We start from the raw sequence: 18,167 nt of genomic DNA, 5'->3' as shown, positions 1-18,167 counted from the left end.
GCATCTAAAGCTCAAAGCACCAACGTGCCCAAGTACACAACACTCACACAACCAAGTCTCCTCTTAGTCTAGCTTAAACTTTGTGGGTTAGGGTTAAGAAGACAGAAGACAGATCTCATTATTCCCAGTTTAGCTTCTACACCATTGTTTCTGAACATAGCTTCCACACGCATGTTTATATGGCCAACTTCTTTTATGTGTGCACATTGGTCAGTAAAGTTGCGTATGCCTTTATCTTTACATTACTGTCGATCACATGTCATAATTGTACTAGAGCACTGAGGAAGGATGATAATGATTGTGGTAAACAAACTGGGTTCATGTCTACCATGATGACCCATACAGTACACACCTCATTATAGAGCAGCCTCTTACTTTGAGTTTCATCATGTCATTATATGTGTGTGCGTGTGGGTGTATATGCGGATACGTGTGAAAGAGAGATTCAGCACCTTGTTACTAAGGAAAAGAAAGCAGAATAGGTCATGTTGTAAATAAAGCCTGTTCTACATGGTCATTAACAGTGTAAGCCCATACTTTAATTGAGGACTGACCCAGGTGATTCAGTGTTGGTGGGGATGGTTTCATACGTAGGTGTTCGCTGAAGATTGTGAAAGACAAAGTGTCACCCCCTACTGTTTAAATTCAAACTGGTTAAAGACTATAAATTAAGTTTTCACCTAACTTTTTTTTCACCTCTCAGAATGTGACTGGAAGAATGAAGCATGGGGAAAACACCAACAAGGAGGCAGTACTGATTGTCTACCCAAGAGTTAGCCAAGGGCTAAGAAGGGCTAACGCTATGATCAATGCAAGTTTGTGAAAATCTTTATTTAGACATTTTTCTGCAGTTGTTTATTATTCAATTAATTTAGTTTATGAAACTGAAACCTTGAAATAGTCTCTTACTCCTCCAACCATACTAAACCCAGCTCTGAAGCTCAGTTTGCCTCTGAGGAGGCATGGTGGCTTAAGCAGAGAAGGAGATTTTACTTCAGCTCTTCTTCCTCAGATGCTTCAAAAACAAATTATAAAGCCAAATATTAGCTAAATATATCACAATTAATTGCAATATGCTTCAACACTATATTACAGTGGATTAAAACCATTTAGTTTATGCAAATAATAATGTCACATTAATAATGGAGGGGTCAAATTGTGTTTTGGGTTACAGAGCCCTTAAAATTCTCTGTAATCATGTGAATTAAGATATTAACATGAATCAGGTAAGTTGGGATGTTATTGCTGTGACGGCCCCTCTGCTTGGTTCAATTTGCTGTTGCTGTGCTTTGTATCTCCAGGGCTGCAGACCAAGTGGGGTACTGATTAGTGGTATGGGATACACCTGGGCCTGGTGTGTCTCATGCATATAAGCCAGTACAGCAGTTAATCCAGGCTGCCTGACCTCCTTGTACCTTAACCCTCTGCTTTGTGGTTTTTCCTTCTTTTTGTTTGTTTTCCATCCAACATCCACACAGCACATTTTTCACTCAGCCACTCCCTACACTACTCACTATACAGATCTCTCCCTTCTGCACTTTTGCGTTTATTTTGATATATTTTGTTATAAATAAATTAAAAGTTTTGTTACTTATTATACCCGAGTGTCTCCCATTTTTGTTGCAGTCTAGGAGTTGGGCTGTGACAGCCGTGTTGCCTGAAACATTTTTGTTATTGTTTAGGTATCATTTGTAAACAACTTACAAGTCGTTGCAGTCATAACTGACAGGGAACAAAACAGAATTCACAGGAGGCTCACTCAGTGGACTCTTGTGTGCTGATTGCCGTAAAAAAAAAAAAAAAAAATTAAAGTATCTAACTGATACTTGAAATCCTCCTAAGCCTTCATCTGATCAAATGATGTTCTTTATCTGTGAACACCACATGAGCACCATATTATTACCTGAATACCTCACTCATATTGGCATTATCTATTCGCACTGCACAACTTTACTGGAAGATCTTGATAGATTTACAGATAGATAACTGTCCCATAACTTGATATTCACAGAGTGACTTAAACTGTTGTTAAAGCTACAAAAGGTGGTGAAGGTCCACTGGCCCACACAGGGGCTACCCCCATGTACTCACAGTCAGTCCAATTCAAAGTAATATTTTTTATTTTTTATTTTAAATTAACCGAGATTGATGAAAATAATGCCTCTGTTGCAATCCTTTTGGAAATGTGAGGAACTACTAACAGGGCAAGAAGGTCCATGGTCATTCTGAGCACAGCAGTCTTATCTCAGCGAACCATTTGGTAAATTACCTGTGGCACTCACATTTTCATATCATTGTGAACATAACACACAATTCCTTTCAGAAGATACATTTTAGTCTCAGAGTTGAAATCTAGTGGTTTTTGCTGCCAAATGTCTTTGGCAGAAGGTAAAGTGAGGACAGCAGGTGTATCTGTTGACTGCATTTCATTGCCAATGTGAGTGCTGTAAAAAACTTCTTTGTTTTCTTTCCTGAAACAGTCTGTAAGTGAACCTGAGTTGTGTAATCACCAGAGTCTTGTTGAGCTGGTGATGTCAGCAAAAGTACTTTTGTCCCTTACAGCAAACTGAGTACAATGCGTGTTCCTTTTCTCAAGAGTTTAGATCCCCTTTAACTTGCCAAATTCAGACTCCCAAGAATGCAAGTTCAAATCTTGTGTATACTCTGTACAGAGAAAGGCCTCTCTTCTCTGGACTGTGTGGATGTGATCTTTCTTCCAGTCTTGCCAAATGTTGTGTACCAAACACTGGCATAGTCCCAGTATAATGTGGTTTACTGTGTATTTCTTTTAGCTACTTTGATATGCAAGATTCAAAACATTATTCTCAACTGGGTTTTACCTGGGTGGAGCTCAGGGAAGGGATAACATGAAAGAAAACTTTTAAAAGGCTTCTGTGATTGGAATAACTAATTTATAAATGTGTGTGTTTTAGCCTTCAGTGAGATACTGTACGCTTGACTGAGAGGGACTTGGATGCAGATGTAATAATCGAAAGATTCAGTACACCTTTATTCATGCACTCTGACACATGGATTACTGGTAGATCAATAGGAGACGGGTTTTGTCTCTACATAAATGAAGGTATTAAAATACTCACATTCTCCTGATAGAGGTCTCGGCACATTGGACCAAAGATGTAGAGCTGCTGTCTTTCTGCCCTGCAGATATGCTTCAGGAATTCCCCCGTTATTTGTTTTGATGTTTTATGATGCTTGGTGCAGATGTGATATTTTCCGAGGTAACACAGACAACACAATCCATATATCTGATCCCCATTATGGAGACTAACAAATGCTCAATGTCAGATTTTCATCATTGTATGTCTCACCCCACTAGGCACAGCAAAATCCTTGACTTGTGCAATGTTTCTGGCAGAGAAGCTCATACTGTGAATCTGAGACTGTGCATCTACTCAAGACAGCTGATCACAGCCACGTTCACCACTCCTGGGGTGATCTGCACTCTGCTGAAGACATGGCCTGATGAGTCTGCTATGACTCTCCAGGGCTGTTTGGACTGTATGAACTTGAACATGTGCATGCATTGATACTGATGACCTCAGAGATGTTGTCACCTCTTGGGTGTCACTTTATACCAATACAATCATCCTTAACAACACTGTGAAAGTATTTCCAAATGGCCCTAGATCACAAAATCTTCTGAATGAGAAATAGAAGGCCTTCAATGATGGTAACCTCTCTGAAAGAGAACATAAGGTGAAATAGAAAGTAAGAAACAAAAAAAGACTGAGCATAATGGAGACAGCGTGTACTGAAAAAATATATAAGAGCTGCAAAAATAAATAAAGAGGAAAAAGATGATAGAAGCAGCTCTCACATGAACACAGGATCTAAGGTTTGATGTCCACAGTTTTAACAATGTGACTTTTCATTGTAAATTATGTTGTTAGCTTCTCTTGTTAAATCTGTTAATGTTGAAAACCCAGTGCTAACTCTGGCCCTGAGACTCTATGTAACATGTTGCTCATAACCTGTTCAGAGCTATTCACAACTAGATTAATACATTTTCAGATGTTTCTCAGCCAGCAAAAGGTGTCATGGTAGTGTAAGAATTAGTCTGATATCACACTTGTTACTAACAGCGGGCACACAGATGTATTAAACTAATGCCCACCAGTGGCCTTGACATATCTCGTCATGAATTCTTTTGAAAATGAAGTGAATGCTGCAGGTGGGAGTAGATGAACACTTAGTGAGAGCTGAAATGTACATACAGTACATACAAATATCTCTTCTTTGGAAGTGACTCTCTCTGATCACTTGGGGGGAACAAAATCAATACATAAGCATAACATCGACCCTGCAGAGACTCAAGTTAAACTGAAACTCAGTAGATTAGAAGGAAAGCCTCATTAACTTTATCCTAAGTCTTACATATTTACAATTTAAAATGCTGTTTCCCTTTAAAACTGTTGATTGATATCAGTAAGAATATACTTCAGCTTCCTCCCCTCCCCCGATGTTAGTGCTAATATTTCAACACTGGAAGTTTAACCTATGCTGCTGGCATGCAAATATACCTCTTTTACTGTTATGTAGTTAATCTTTGTGCTGTAAAGCAATTTCTAACTTGCTTTAAAGGGGCCTTTTTTTCTGCTGTTGGTGGTGGTCTCTCGTTCCCCGGACAGAACTCCAACACAGCGGTGCTCAGTAGGGGTCTTGTGAGTATCCCCATACCCTCTTACCTGCCCAGTGCCTCTCGCCCTGGGCAGCTCCAGAACAGGAGAGAGTCTAGCCCCTAGTCCAAGAGCTTGGCTCTAAATCTAGTTGGTACCAGTCCAGCTCCCAGGATCACTGGGATATTACAGTTTTTTAGGCCTTTATTTGTGTGTATTCTTTTATACTTATATTCATATACTCTCTTTTTATTGCTGCTGGTCTGTGAATTACCAAACAAATTTTGTTGTTTAACTCACTTAAATTTCCCACAAGCCCTAGGTCAAGCATCACAGCTCAACAGAAAAGACAAGTCAACAGTGGCAACAGTGACTTCAGATGTGTCTGTAAAAACCTGACTGAAGACCTTTTCAGACAGCTGAGATTACTAAACTAAAAAACTGGGAAATGATGAAGACAAGAGCATTGGTGAGCATTAAGGATATGTACAAAGCCAAGATAAAATGACCACAGTATCTGGTAAACTTTGATGGGAGCTGTAGTTTTGGATGCTGAAAGTAAGTCTTTTTAAAATCACAAAGGTTTCACTCTCTAAAATGTGTGCTGTAGTGAACCCACATTGTATTATAATGTAGACACGAACCTCAGGAACACACTTATAATTTGTTCATTCAAACAGTTGCTTATTGTAAAATCTAGTAGTTATGGATAGATCCAATAGATTTCCCCAGAGTGAAACATGTAGTTGCACTGACTTTTTCTGATTAATGGTATTTATATGAATTTCTTTTTATTTGCTGCTGTATGTAGTATAACTAACTGGGGGAATCCTGTAAATAATATTTTTCTAATCAGAACAACCCTTGTTAATATTCTGTGTGATAAATTGGATAGCTGGGTTAAATTTAACAAGAGGACAGTAGAATATAGTTTCTGCTTACCTGCACCCTAAAAAATCCATTATTAACAAGGAGCCAAGAGCCAAAACATCTATTTACTTGCTACCAGCCAGTCTCATGCTCCCTCCAACTGCCCCCTGGACATGTCATTATTTACCCAATTATAACAAGACTGTATTTTTTATTGCTATATCCACAGCTTTCGAACCAAGCCCTATTTAATGATGTATGACAGAGTGTCTGGTTTGCCTTCCCCTGTGGTCCCCTGATTGGCAGACAAGCACTTGAGAGAAAAACCAAGAGGAAAAACACGCCTGCCTCTTTTTTTCAGACAAATCCTAGTTTTTTGTTTGTTTGTTTTTTTTTTATTTATTTTTTATTTATTTATTTATTTTTTGATATTTTTGTGTATATGTGTGTTTTTTGTGCTTCCTGTATGTCCAAAAATGTTCTGTATATGTGTCTTTGCAGGTGTGACTGACAGGGACATTTTACATGTAAATTGGTGGGAGAACATGTGACTGTGTGTTTAAGGTTTATATGTTCTCTCATATTGTCTGTGTTTGCACTGAGGAAAGGCTTAGATAACACACACACACACACACACACACACACACACACACACACACACACTGCTCTAGGTATGGATAAATATTTCAGATTTTGCCTTGATCTAGTCAAACAGTTAATCATGTTAGGCTTCTCTTTCTTAAGTCCCATTTCAGACAAATGCAAAATTTGATTTCTGGACTGAAAAGCCCTGTGGGAAGAATGGCTCTGCGATTAACACTCTGGCCTTCTAAATTTGTGTGGGCTGACTTAATTGGGGCTAAGTTTTATCAAAACCTTGTAGTATTTTTCTAGCCTAACTAGAGGTTGCCATGGCAACATGCCAGTAGGTAACAGAGGTCTAAAACACAATTGGAGAAATAAGAAAATATCTTTCAAGCCAGAGACACCAGACCAACTTCCTAACTGGCTAATGAGCATCCCGTTTTTTTGATTGTCAAAATATGGAAAAAGATATTTATACATTGTAGGTCATTAAGTCTGTATGAAAAATGCAGATGCTGTAAAGAACTTTTAAATATATGTTAATCTCATCTGTAAAAAAATCTCCCAGGTTAACAAAAGGTAAAAAAAAAAAGTATATTTTTATTGTGAAATACAGTAGCATCTTGGCATTTAAACATTTAAATGTCAAGACCAGCATTTAAACACAGAGCAACATCAACCACCATAACTGTGACAATGAAAAAACTGTATGATCATTCCTCAGTTTAAAGCTGCAAACATACATCTGGAGAGAACTCTTCCATTAGTCTGCAGCAACTTCTTACAACTAAGCCCATCACATAATCCTGCAAAACTGAAGCAAAACCAACCAGATAATTTCTAGCTTCAACACACGTTGGAGGAATGCAATTTTCTCCTGGAGAACATTATTGAGTCAGAAGTAAAGAAATATATTGGTTTTTGACTCAGAGGCTCAGACTTGCCAAACATCATATTGCTCTGCACTGCACTCAGAAATCTAAGTAATAACAGTACAAAGTTTTTCTCCATGTACAGGGCACAGTGGATTGGTCCACGGCCAGAATGTAATGTATGAAAGCTCTTGGTCCAGTCCACTGTCGAATTATTGAAAATATAATTTGGTATGTAATATAATCAGGCGTATTCAACTTGAGATGCATCCATTTAAATCTCTGATCATCGCTGCTTCCACACATTAGAGTCACTGCTGTCATAAAGGTAAGAAATCAGGTTAGCGAGGGATTTGTAAATAGTGGAAAAATAGTGAAAATCAATATTAATATTAGCAAATATTCACTCTAATTTATTTAATCTGAAGCCAAAATCATTTGAAGGTGCACAAAAAAACATAAACCATGGCTTTGCTGTTCAGCAGAGTTTCAATGTGGGAAAGAAATGTTTTAACACTAAAAATATCAACAGGAAATGTCAGGCTTAAGTGTCAATCTGTCAGAGTCAAAGAGTAAAGGTACTACTGGAATCATACACAACACTTTTGTATTTCTCATTTAACAATCCTTCAGGGGGTAAAGGTAACAACCTCAATAAACCAGAACACAATACAGCTACGAAACATTTTGTCTGAGGAAGGGCACAGCAAGCTTCAGTATTCAGTTCTCACTTAAAGTCATCACTGGCTGTACTTGTTTATATAGTGACATAGTGTGTATATGTAAACAGAGGATGGACATGTTAGGAAAGAAAACTGAATAATATAAGATAACGTGAGTGTGTGGCTCCACAGTGGAAACCAATTTAATGCATATACACACATTGTGAGAACATGCAGGACCAATAGATGGCAGCCTTGGCTTCAGTTTACAGTTCACACACACCCACAAACCACACACCAACCCACAAAAATTCTGCCGTGCCTACAGTATAAAGCTCACTGAGCAATGTTTCTATGCCTTTCTATACCTGAAGCATTCACGCTTAAAAAGTCAACACTTGATATCTGGAGAGTGAGAGAAAAGAGAATATTTGAAGAGGAATTCAAGTATTTAACCTCAAGAAAGAAATGAGGATGATTCATACAAAACTGATTAACTGATTAAGTTACTATCCACTCCAAACTACTAAGATATACACACATAGCATCTATGAGGCAACCTGGAGGCGACAGATCAAAAATGTTTTACACCAAGTTAGATTACATGAAGAAATGACTTGGAATCAAGCCTTGACTTTCAGTTATAAATGTATCTATTTTGAATTAAATTTTTATCAAGCCTGCAATTTTTTTTTTCTTCAGGACTTTGTTTTAAACAGAAACCGCCTCTATGCATTACTTTTAACCCTAAAGCATCACCGTGTTGTGGGAGCTGATCACATCCCTTATTACTGATCTGCTGTACCCATGCACATTATTCATAATGACCGAATGGGCACTGAAATAGTGCCTAAGGCTGTCACAGGAGGTGAGGATAGAGTGGAGGAGGGGATGAGGTAATGGAGGAGATAGAAAAGGATGGAAAGGGAGAAGGAGAGAACAGCAGAGAGATGGAGAAGTGAAGAGTCAGCAGAGGAGAGAGAGGTAAAAGAGACGGACTGAGGTGCAGAAGGAAAAGAAACTGAAAATGAGAGGAAAGGAGATGTAGAGAACTGAAAGAAGGTGCAGAAAACAGAAAGCAAAATGTGGGGAAGAAAGTGAGGAAAGAGGGAAAGCTATAAGAGTGGAAAGGAGGTGTGCAAGAGGAAATTACATGCTAAAAAACAGAAGGAGGTACAGAAAAATAGAACAGAAATTCAGGAGAAAACAAGGAAGCAGAAGACAACAGGAAAGGAGAGTGTAATAGAAAAGAGAGCAGGAGATGCAGAGCAAGAGAAGGAGGTGCAGAGGAAAAAGGGAGTGCAGTAGAGACATAAGAGATGCAAGAGAACAGAAAGTGCAGAATAGAAGAAAAAGGTAAATAACATCTGAATCTCTTTCTGAGAGAGAAAGAGGAAAAGAAGGGACTTAAACAGTAAAGAAGAGCAGGTGAGGTTCCAAAAAGAGAGAAGGTGTAGAAGAAAGGAAAGGAGGTGCAGATAATAGGAGCAGGATATAGAAGAAGGAGGTATGGGAGAATAGAAAGACAGTCCATATAAGAATAAAGATAAATAGTAAATAGGAAAGGAGGGGCAAGAAAAGAGAAGGAGTGGAAAAGAGGAGATAATGTTGAAGAAGGAACAGAAAACATAGAATAACATCCAGGAAAAACGAAAGGAGGCAGAGAAGCATCAAAATCAGGTTCAAAAACTGGGAAGGAGAAAGACGGGAGATGCAGAAGAGAAGAGAGGAGATGCTAAGAAAAACTGAGGTAGAAGAAGAGAGGAGGTGCAGAGGACAGAACAAAAGAGGGGATAACAAAAAGGGACAACAGGGAAGGGGGTGATAGAAGAGAGGAAGGAAGGTGCCAAAGAAAGGAAAAAGGGTGCAGCAGGGGACTCACAAAACTGAGAAAACAGGAGGTGCAGGAGAAAGGGCAGGAGTGGGAGAAATAAGGAATAAAACAGGAGGTAGAGAGAAAAAAAGATGAGATGCAGAGGAGATGAGAGCAGACGCCAGCTATACAGCAGTGCTCCACTAATCTGTGTCTGTCATGCTCCGCATATGAAACACCAAGTGATGACCGCTGTGATTCACTTCTGCTGGCTACAAACCAGCAACTGGCCACCATGTGTGTGTGTGTGTGTGTGTGTGTGTAAGGCCTTCTATTCGGTGCAGAGGGCTCCTTTTAACAGCAGATTTGCTCTGACATGATTCATGACGACCTGCCTCCAGGGGGGGCACAAGGGACACACACGCACTCACAAACACTTTAAATGCTTTGAGTCTACAAAGTGAGATTAGATTTTTACATAAATTTAAATCCTGCAATGTTGCTCAGGGTAATGTTACGTGTCCAAGCATACACATGCACACACATGCACACACACACACACAGAATTTATGAGAAAATGAGAAAAATGTCTCATCCTCTTTTTACTTGTTTGAGTCAAACACAAGGTGCATGGCATGACTGGATCTGGCTTCCTGTCTTTGAGTGTGTAAGGTCTGTGTGGCCATGGTGAGATTTAACACAGATGCAATACACACTACAATACAGACACGGATGGGAAATGTGTATATTGAGGAGGACACACAGTGCTGTCATCTCCCATCCACATCTACAGCAGTGGACCTCGAGCCACCCAGCCAAGTAGCCACTAATGGAGGCCTGATTGACAGATAGGGACACACAGACCATCCCTGTGAATCACTTTTCCGAAAGCCTATGTGTGTGTGTGTGTGTGTGTGTGTGTGTGTGTGTGTTTGCATGTGCAAAAGAGAACAACCCTTTGTCCATTGAGTCAGTGGCTGCAGGTAGAGAAGAGATGAGAACATTGGTGGGCAAATGCAGGGGGATGTGTGAGAGGTTGTGTCCACACTGATGCACTTTGATGTAAATGTCCCTTTTTACTTTGGACAGCTTTGGTCTGAATTGGTTTACAGTAGTGTCTATTTTTTGCCATTCCTCTTTTATCTGTCTTCTTGTCTCTTATTTCTCTCCTCATCTCTCCTTTCCTCTGTCATCTCCATCCTCTCTGTTGTCAAGGATGTGCAGTTTTCTAGCTGAGATACACAGAAAGTTGTGTATAAAAATATGAATATGGGCTCGTCACTGATCTCATTACTGTGGAGGAAAGCACATTAAGTTAATCTTAATTGTTACAACCTAAATGTTGTATGCAAACTTGACTCAGTTAACAAAAAAGCATTTTTATTATTTCATTGTGTGTTCATTTATTGTTGAAAGCTGATGATTTTCTGTGCTTCACCGTAGCTGCAGTAACATAGATGGCCCTCATGAAGAGTCTAATTAATACCAATTAAGTCTGTAATCAGTGACTAAACAGCAAAGTAGACAACTGAAAAGAAAAAAAAAAACAAATCCTATGGATTATTACTTTAAAGAGAGCTAGCAGGAGTTTCCCAAGCCAACCCCATACTGTATCTGCAGGGGTTCGATAAGAGTTATTAATCACCAAGGAGTCAGTGAATACCATTCAAAATATCTTTTTTGCTTTGCAGCCAAAACTTGACCAATTGAATTTCAAGAAACTCATAAAAAAGTAAGATATAATGGATTGAAGCAAGAGAACAAGCAGTCGTCTCCTCAAGAAAGATCAAACCTACAAGACTCAACTGGTCCTCTAAGGCAGGCCCCCTTTACCTGTTTTAACTAAGACAGTACATTTCCTGTCATTCACTTTATTACGTTTCCTTTTGTTTCCAATTTAATATCACTTAATGTAATGCATCTGTCAAGATCAGTTGTATCTAATTTGATAAAAAACATGCATAACAGAACTCAAGCCTGTGTTGAAGACATTTTAACACCCGAAATTTACATAATTTTAATCAGGTAGATTTACGCCATTAAGTTACTAACTGTATGAGCAGAATGGGTTTTGTTCTCTCGGGTGCTTCTTGGATGAACCTGAGCAGGATGCTAAAGATTCAGCAGCAAAATTAATTAAACCTCTAAAATGAAGTGGCTGGGATTTGGTGGAGAGAGCTGCATCAATAAACAGCAGAATATGACATCACCAAGCAGTCAGTGTAAACGCACTACACGTAGCAATAGGAAGAAAAGCACAGGTGTTACTGATAATATTAACAGTGGCTCTGTTCTGTTCAAGTGGCCCAGTAAGTCATGACAGCGAGAAAACATGAATAATACCTAGGGCTGTACCCCCACTCATGTCACATCATTCAGACCTGAATTATTAGCAGCTGAGCAGGACAAAAACATTCATGTCAACTACCTAGCCGTAATCCAGTATTGCAGTATTGCATTGTGGGATTGTTCATTCAAATAAAGTGGAACACAGTAAATGTAATGCAATACATGGTATATCAGGAGTGATTTTCAAAGTTAAATGGAATTCAGCTGTCATTCATTTTATTATTTAGAACTGTGCTTTTCCTTCTGTGACATGCTAAAATAATCCTCTGTGATAATAGCCTGTGAGCATGTTGCAGTGCTGCAGCTAATTATCAGTGTGACCATGGACGGATTATGAGAATATGGGCCCCTGGGCACAAACAGGTAAAAGGTCCCCCAACTCCTGCCGGGGCCCACAGACTATGTGGTCATTTTTATGTGTTTGTGGTTGTTTTACATCTGTTTATGGTCACTTTACATCTCTTCTTGGTTGTTATGTGTCTGTTTTTGGTTACATGCATCTGTTTTTGGACGTTTTAGATCTTCTTTTGGTATTTTTGCATTTGTTTTCAAATATCTTATCTCCACTTTTGCCCTATATGTGTCTCTTGTGGTTATTTTACTTCTCTTTTGGGTCATTTTGCATCTGTTCTTAGACATCAGTACTTCTCGTTATTTTGTATCCTTTTTGTGGTTGTATTATGTCTTCTTTGGTGTTTTTTTAAACAGAGTTTTATTTTCAAGCAAGAAAGCTACTTCATACAGAGGCTCTGGCCCATAGCTCCCTGACCTCTCTGTGCCTCGTTGGCCTATTCAGTAATCCATTCATGAATATGATGGTATAGCAGCATTCTAAAATGCCATCAAATGAACATATATCAACATATATGCCTGATTTTAAATGAGAAATGGATCACTTTAATTGAACAAACAGCAACATGACAATGAGTAAATATGTTGAAAGGGTAAACTGATACAGAATTACATATAAGAAACTTTTGTTGCATTTTGTACGCTGCAACTTTAAGGCTCCACACCTGGCCACACCCCAATCAGTGATGTCACAGCAGGTGTTTCCAATCAGCAATCAAGTCAAACCAGGACTCAAAGTTTGAACCCATATTAAACAGTGCAGCAGCTGTCTGGCCTGGGTGACTCAGTATTGATTTGCTCTTTAATATTCAGGTTAGTTGAAGTTACAGCAGCCTGAAAGAACTGTGTAGCTCTGATGGTGGGTTTAGTTAGAGGTGCAGAGAGAAAATCCTTTACTTGACTGAGAAGAAGATATCTTCAGGCTAAGAAGGAAGGTAAGAATCCACAATAACAACAGTGTGTTTTCCACATGATACACTACTTACTTGTGTCAAAATCGTGAGTGACTGAGCACACACACTAACATTACACAGATAGAAACTGTACAGATAAATGACAAATGCTTTTAGTGTGTTATTTTTCAAGTAACATACAGACCCATGTGTATGTTAGAGCATGACAGCAGCAGAAGTAAGAAATGAACTGGAGTAGTATTACGCACAACAACTGTTCACACTAACAAACAATGAAAGTTGTCTGTAAACCAAAATGCTGCAATGAGTCTCGCCAAACTCCACAGGCAGGCGGGAATAGTCTTAACAAGCACTGAGTCTACTGTCTGACTCTGGTACATGAAAGAATCTGGTGAACCCTGAAGCCCCCAGATGGCCTCTACCGTATTCTTCAGCATATGAGCTGTAGTTGCCCATGTACAGTAAACGTATAGGACAGTGAGTATTTATGGGTGCTGGTGTAAGGAGTAGTTGTGTCTAGTATAAGGGTTTGCTGTGCTGAACAGTGTCAGTCAGTCACCACCCAGACAGCTGAAAGCAAGCTAAACTTTGCCACACAACACTGGAGTGAGTTTTTTATTTATTTATTTTTTAATATTAAACTTCCGTGTTGATAGATGAAGTCAAACTGATGGACTCAAAGGCTGTTGTTTCTTTCCCAAGCAATACCCACCAGTACAGACCAAACCAGAACTGAGATGATACAAAATAACTTTTTTGACTACCTGATGAAAGCTTGATGCTTGAACACATCAGAATTTGTTTAAAGGTTTAATATGACCATGCCATTATAACACAAATTTTTTTTTGTTTGTTTGTTTGTTTTTTTTAAGAGAGTGTCTTGGAATTTTGGGGGGTTTTTATGTCCGTATTTTTATGTATCCCGTCCACAGGGCACCTCAGACAAATTTAGTTTGGGTTCCCGAAGCGCTCATACCTACCATTTTTAATCGATACAATTTTTGTTTTGTTTTGTTTTTTGCACTGGAAATGGACGGTCCTGCTGGAAGCAGATGAATGGTTTGGTAGAGATGAGCTAAGCCTGCGCAGAATCGATCTCTAGCAATGGCAGCACAGAGCATCCTGCCTGACTTGATCCCTATCTGCTCTGACATCATGGTAACACTGGCAACGATAACCTCATGAGATCAAGGCTGCTGCAATTTTTGGATCCAGATGCTGCAGTTTCTCTCCACCGATTGCTAGATCTCAGGGCATGATGGGAAATGCCTGGCTCTCACACAGCTGGTTGTTGTGGATGTTGGCTCAGCAACATGACATGACAAATTTCAATTTTTTTGTTTAATTGGAGAGATTTTGAATTTATGAGTCAGAATTTTATCAGAGTAAGTGCTGCATGATGGCTTTTATCTTTTATCACAGGCTGACTAAGTAAGTTTATATGGCAGATAAACATAATTGATTTAATACTTGAGGTACTAAGTGAAATCAAACCTTTTGGTAAGTGAGATATAAAGACTCAAACTATAGTGTCTTGTATTTCTCTCTCTTCTCGGTGTGTTGGAGCGGAGCATGTGCAACGATGAGTTCTGATCAGTGTTTCTGTGGCTTAACTGCGCTCGTCCACCTTCCAGGTGAAGCACAATTCGTGTCCAAAGAGCCTAATGTTTGCTGGTTGTTTGGATCATCGGTTGACTAGATTACACAGGGTGCATGGTTTACACTAAACTGTCTTACCCAAACCTCGTGAATTTTTTTTTTTTTTTGGCACATTTCTGTTTTAGAAATCCTTAAAACAACCCCACCACCAGGGTTGTGTGTGCTCTGCGTGTGTGTGTTGCCTGTTGTGATTTGACCAAGTCCAGCTAGTGGTTACAGCTTTGAAGAGCAGCCCAATAGTGTATCCTCTTGTTTGGGCCTTGCAACTGCTGTGGTGTTTGTCTTGGCAGTCATCAGAGGTTGAGGATGGACACAGAGCCACAAGGTTTCCAGTGTCCCTGTGTCACATTGTGTTTTTCTCTTTTCCTATTGCTGTATGGTAGTGCAGTTGGGAGAAGGGTATGGCAGTCATGTTAAGAGTTAGAATTTGGGCTTTTTGTGATAACTTATAGCATGGAGAAAAATGCCAGAGAAGTTAAAAAGTTTTCTGGCTTTTTCTCACTTTCAAAATCCTGTGACCTCTCTTAAAAATCATTCTCAGTGCTGAACTCGCTACAGTCTCTGTGTCTCTGTGTTTTTCCATCCATCTTTCCCTTCTCTCAGCCTTTTCCTGCACTAAGTTGAGGGTCAGTCTGGTGTAAATGAGAGCACTGTTCCAGAAGGGGATGGCTGGCTTTGCGGAGAGGATTATCTGTTGGTGTTGAGCTGTGGGATTCAGTTCCTTCTGGCGTATGAGCCGGTCAGCGAGCTGCATCACTAAGCTTGTTATTATTGTTTTGGGAGAAGGAGGCAAAGTTCTGAGGGAGAAAGCACAGGAAAGAGGGAGGATATAAAGTGGGAAAGGAAGACAGAAAAAGCAGAGAAGGGGGAAAAATAGAGGGGGAATGTGTTTAAAAACAGTGTAGCCCAGGCTAAATCTTTAATGATTTACTGTATTTGGAAGGAAGGACAAAGATGAGTAACAGCAGAAGGATAGAAAATCACTGCATCTGCAGAAACAGTCATCGGACGCAGGTTTTAATGGGGAAGAGGAGGAAAAATGCTTAGATATGCTTTTTCCTCAAGCAAAACTGGGATGAGAAACCTGAGGAAAAAGCTCAGTTATCTCCTCTTGAGCAGCAGACAACCACTGACAGACACACAGCCTAACAGACAGATGAGAACATGATTCCACAAAGGGTGAAGTCTTTACTGAAACACTGGACCCTTCAGTCTTTCTTTGATAACAAGTCACTCTGATGACAGTAGATCAGTTAATTGTCTTTTCATGCATTTCTTGACAGTAAATTGTTTTTTTTGACTGTGGACTATGACACACTGGCTCAAATGCAGGTACTTGCACAGGTTATGGAGAGACTTTACCACACACTGGGTGAATTTTCATGAGGGAAAATTGCATACAACAACCCTGACAAATACTGGTAAATTTGAACTGACAGAATGGTGCGCTTTGCTCTGCTGGTCTGCTTGTTGCATTTTTAATTTGTAAGCAATTGCCAATCTTTTCTACTCACTCCAAACATGTTCTGGAAAAAAAAAAGACAGGTGTAGAGTCACAGTAGAATCCATATATTTCACAGGTTCAAGGCATAAAAACCCTTCTGTCTATGTGTTAAATCCACTACTAAAGCCTTCATCCAGGGATAATTTACTTAACCAAACTGATGATTAAAATACTGCCTGTTGACAACATTTTTTTTTTCACAATGAAAACTAAATAAAACTAAAGCTAAAATAAAAAGCAACCTTTGAAAATAAAAATGATGACAATGTATTACAATTTCTGTCCACTAATAAAAACTAAACAAATGAATGAACACATGAGCTAATTACCATTACCAAGTAAAGCAACTGAAAGAAATAAATATTGAAGAAAAAATGTCATAGCTAAAGTTCCTTAATATAATTTATGTACCCTTAATGTTTGCTGACTGACTGACTAGCTGGACTGCTGGTTGATTCCTTTTCCCATCTCCCATCTCTCCAGCCTGTCAGCGTTTTGACTGGGGCTGCTTCAGGTGCTGTACTCTGCTGACACTGATGGTTGCACCGTGCACATCCCATGCACTCAGGCTGAAAACTCATCCTGGCATTTTCCTGGAGCTGGATGGGAGATGGGGGAGACAGAGCACTCTCGCACTGACAGGCAGGTCCAGAGCCTTACTTATGATACAGTCATATCAAGGAAACCAGTGGCCGTAAAAATCGTGAGGAGTTAATGCTGCTTGGAAACAATTTCAGCAAAATTTATTCTGAATCTTCCCTCTAAGCCACCAGTTTCCATAATTTCTTTAGCATCATGCAGTATGCTGGTTTTCACTCACACTAAGCACACTTTCCTGGTTGAGAGTGTGTGAAATCATCTTGTTTGGCTGTTATGAGGTCCTGCAGGCTGTTGGATGGCATGTGACTGGACAGCACTATAGCCAACAGGAAACATTCTCTCAGATAGCAAAACAATTCAGCTTAGTAACAGAGATTGTTGTAAATCAAAGAGTGACTAAACAAGGGAAGGGGTCACTGTGTGAGAAGGTAAACTAACTTCCCTGACGGTATAAAAGCCAAAACTCTTTCTGATTGTTCTGAATTTTACAATTGAGTTGTCTCAGCTTTTCAAATGTCCACCAACTTTCAGCACAAGCTATTATCGTTTTGAAAAGGCTGCAACTGTGTATTCACACCAAGAAGCTATGCTGTGGTTGATATGTGCCTCCTCAAACATGCAGCTACACATTGTGGCTACAGTGGTGATGGAGATAGCACATGGGGACCACCAACTGGCTGTATATGTTTTTTTTTTTTGTTTTGTTTTTTTTTTCCTACCAGTTGAGTCTGTAGAGATTGTTCAAAGTGAGAAAAGGTTCAGCTATATTCTTTTTTTGAGTAACTCTATCAAAAACATTTCCACTGCAAACCTTATATTTAGTGTGATCACTACACTCTATCGCATGGCAGTAATAATTGGCTGAATACATTTGGGGCATGTCTGTTAGATCAACAAGTACTTGAAACTAACATTTAGCTTTACCCAGAATCCCCCTGTTGCTCAATTTTGCACAGCTGGGGAAGTGGTATGAGTCATCAGTTCACTTTCATCTTCGTTCTGTTTCTCTCCTTTTTTCCACCTTTTCATTCAACCAAACTCCCATGTTAATCTCCTCTCCCCCTTTGGTCTGGCTGATGTCCTCACCTCAACCTACATCCTCTCCCCTCTCATGTTTTACCCATCCATTTTCTCCCTTCTTCCCCAGCATCAACCTTCTATATTTCCCCCCCCCTCTTCTCCTCTCTTGTGTTCTTCCCCTCCAGCCCACCGTCTCTCTGGTGTTAATCACAGCCATCGCCATCTCGCCATGGGGGAAATCTCCATCGCTACTCCTCACTTCATCTTGAATTAATGCAGGATGTCGGAGAAGGATGGGAGATTCTGAGCTGCTAAGAATGGATAGTCAGGT

This window comes from Lates calcarifer, linkage group LG6 (assembly GCF_001640805.2).
Source record: "Lates calcarifer isolate ASB-BC8 linkage group LG6, TLL_Latcal_v3, whole genome shotgun sequence".
Classification (NCBI taxonomy): domain Eukaryota; kingdom Metazoa; phylum Chordata; class Actinopteri; family Centropomidae; genus Lates; species Lates calcarifer.
Note: the sequence above shows the minus strand (reverse complement) of the source record.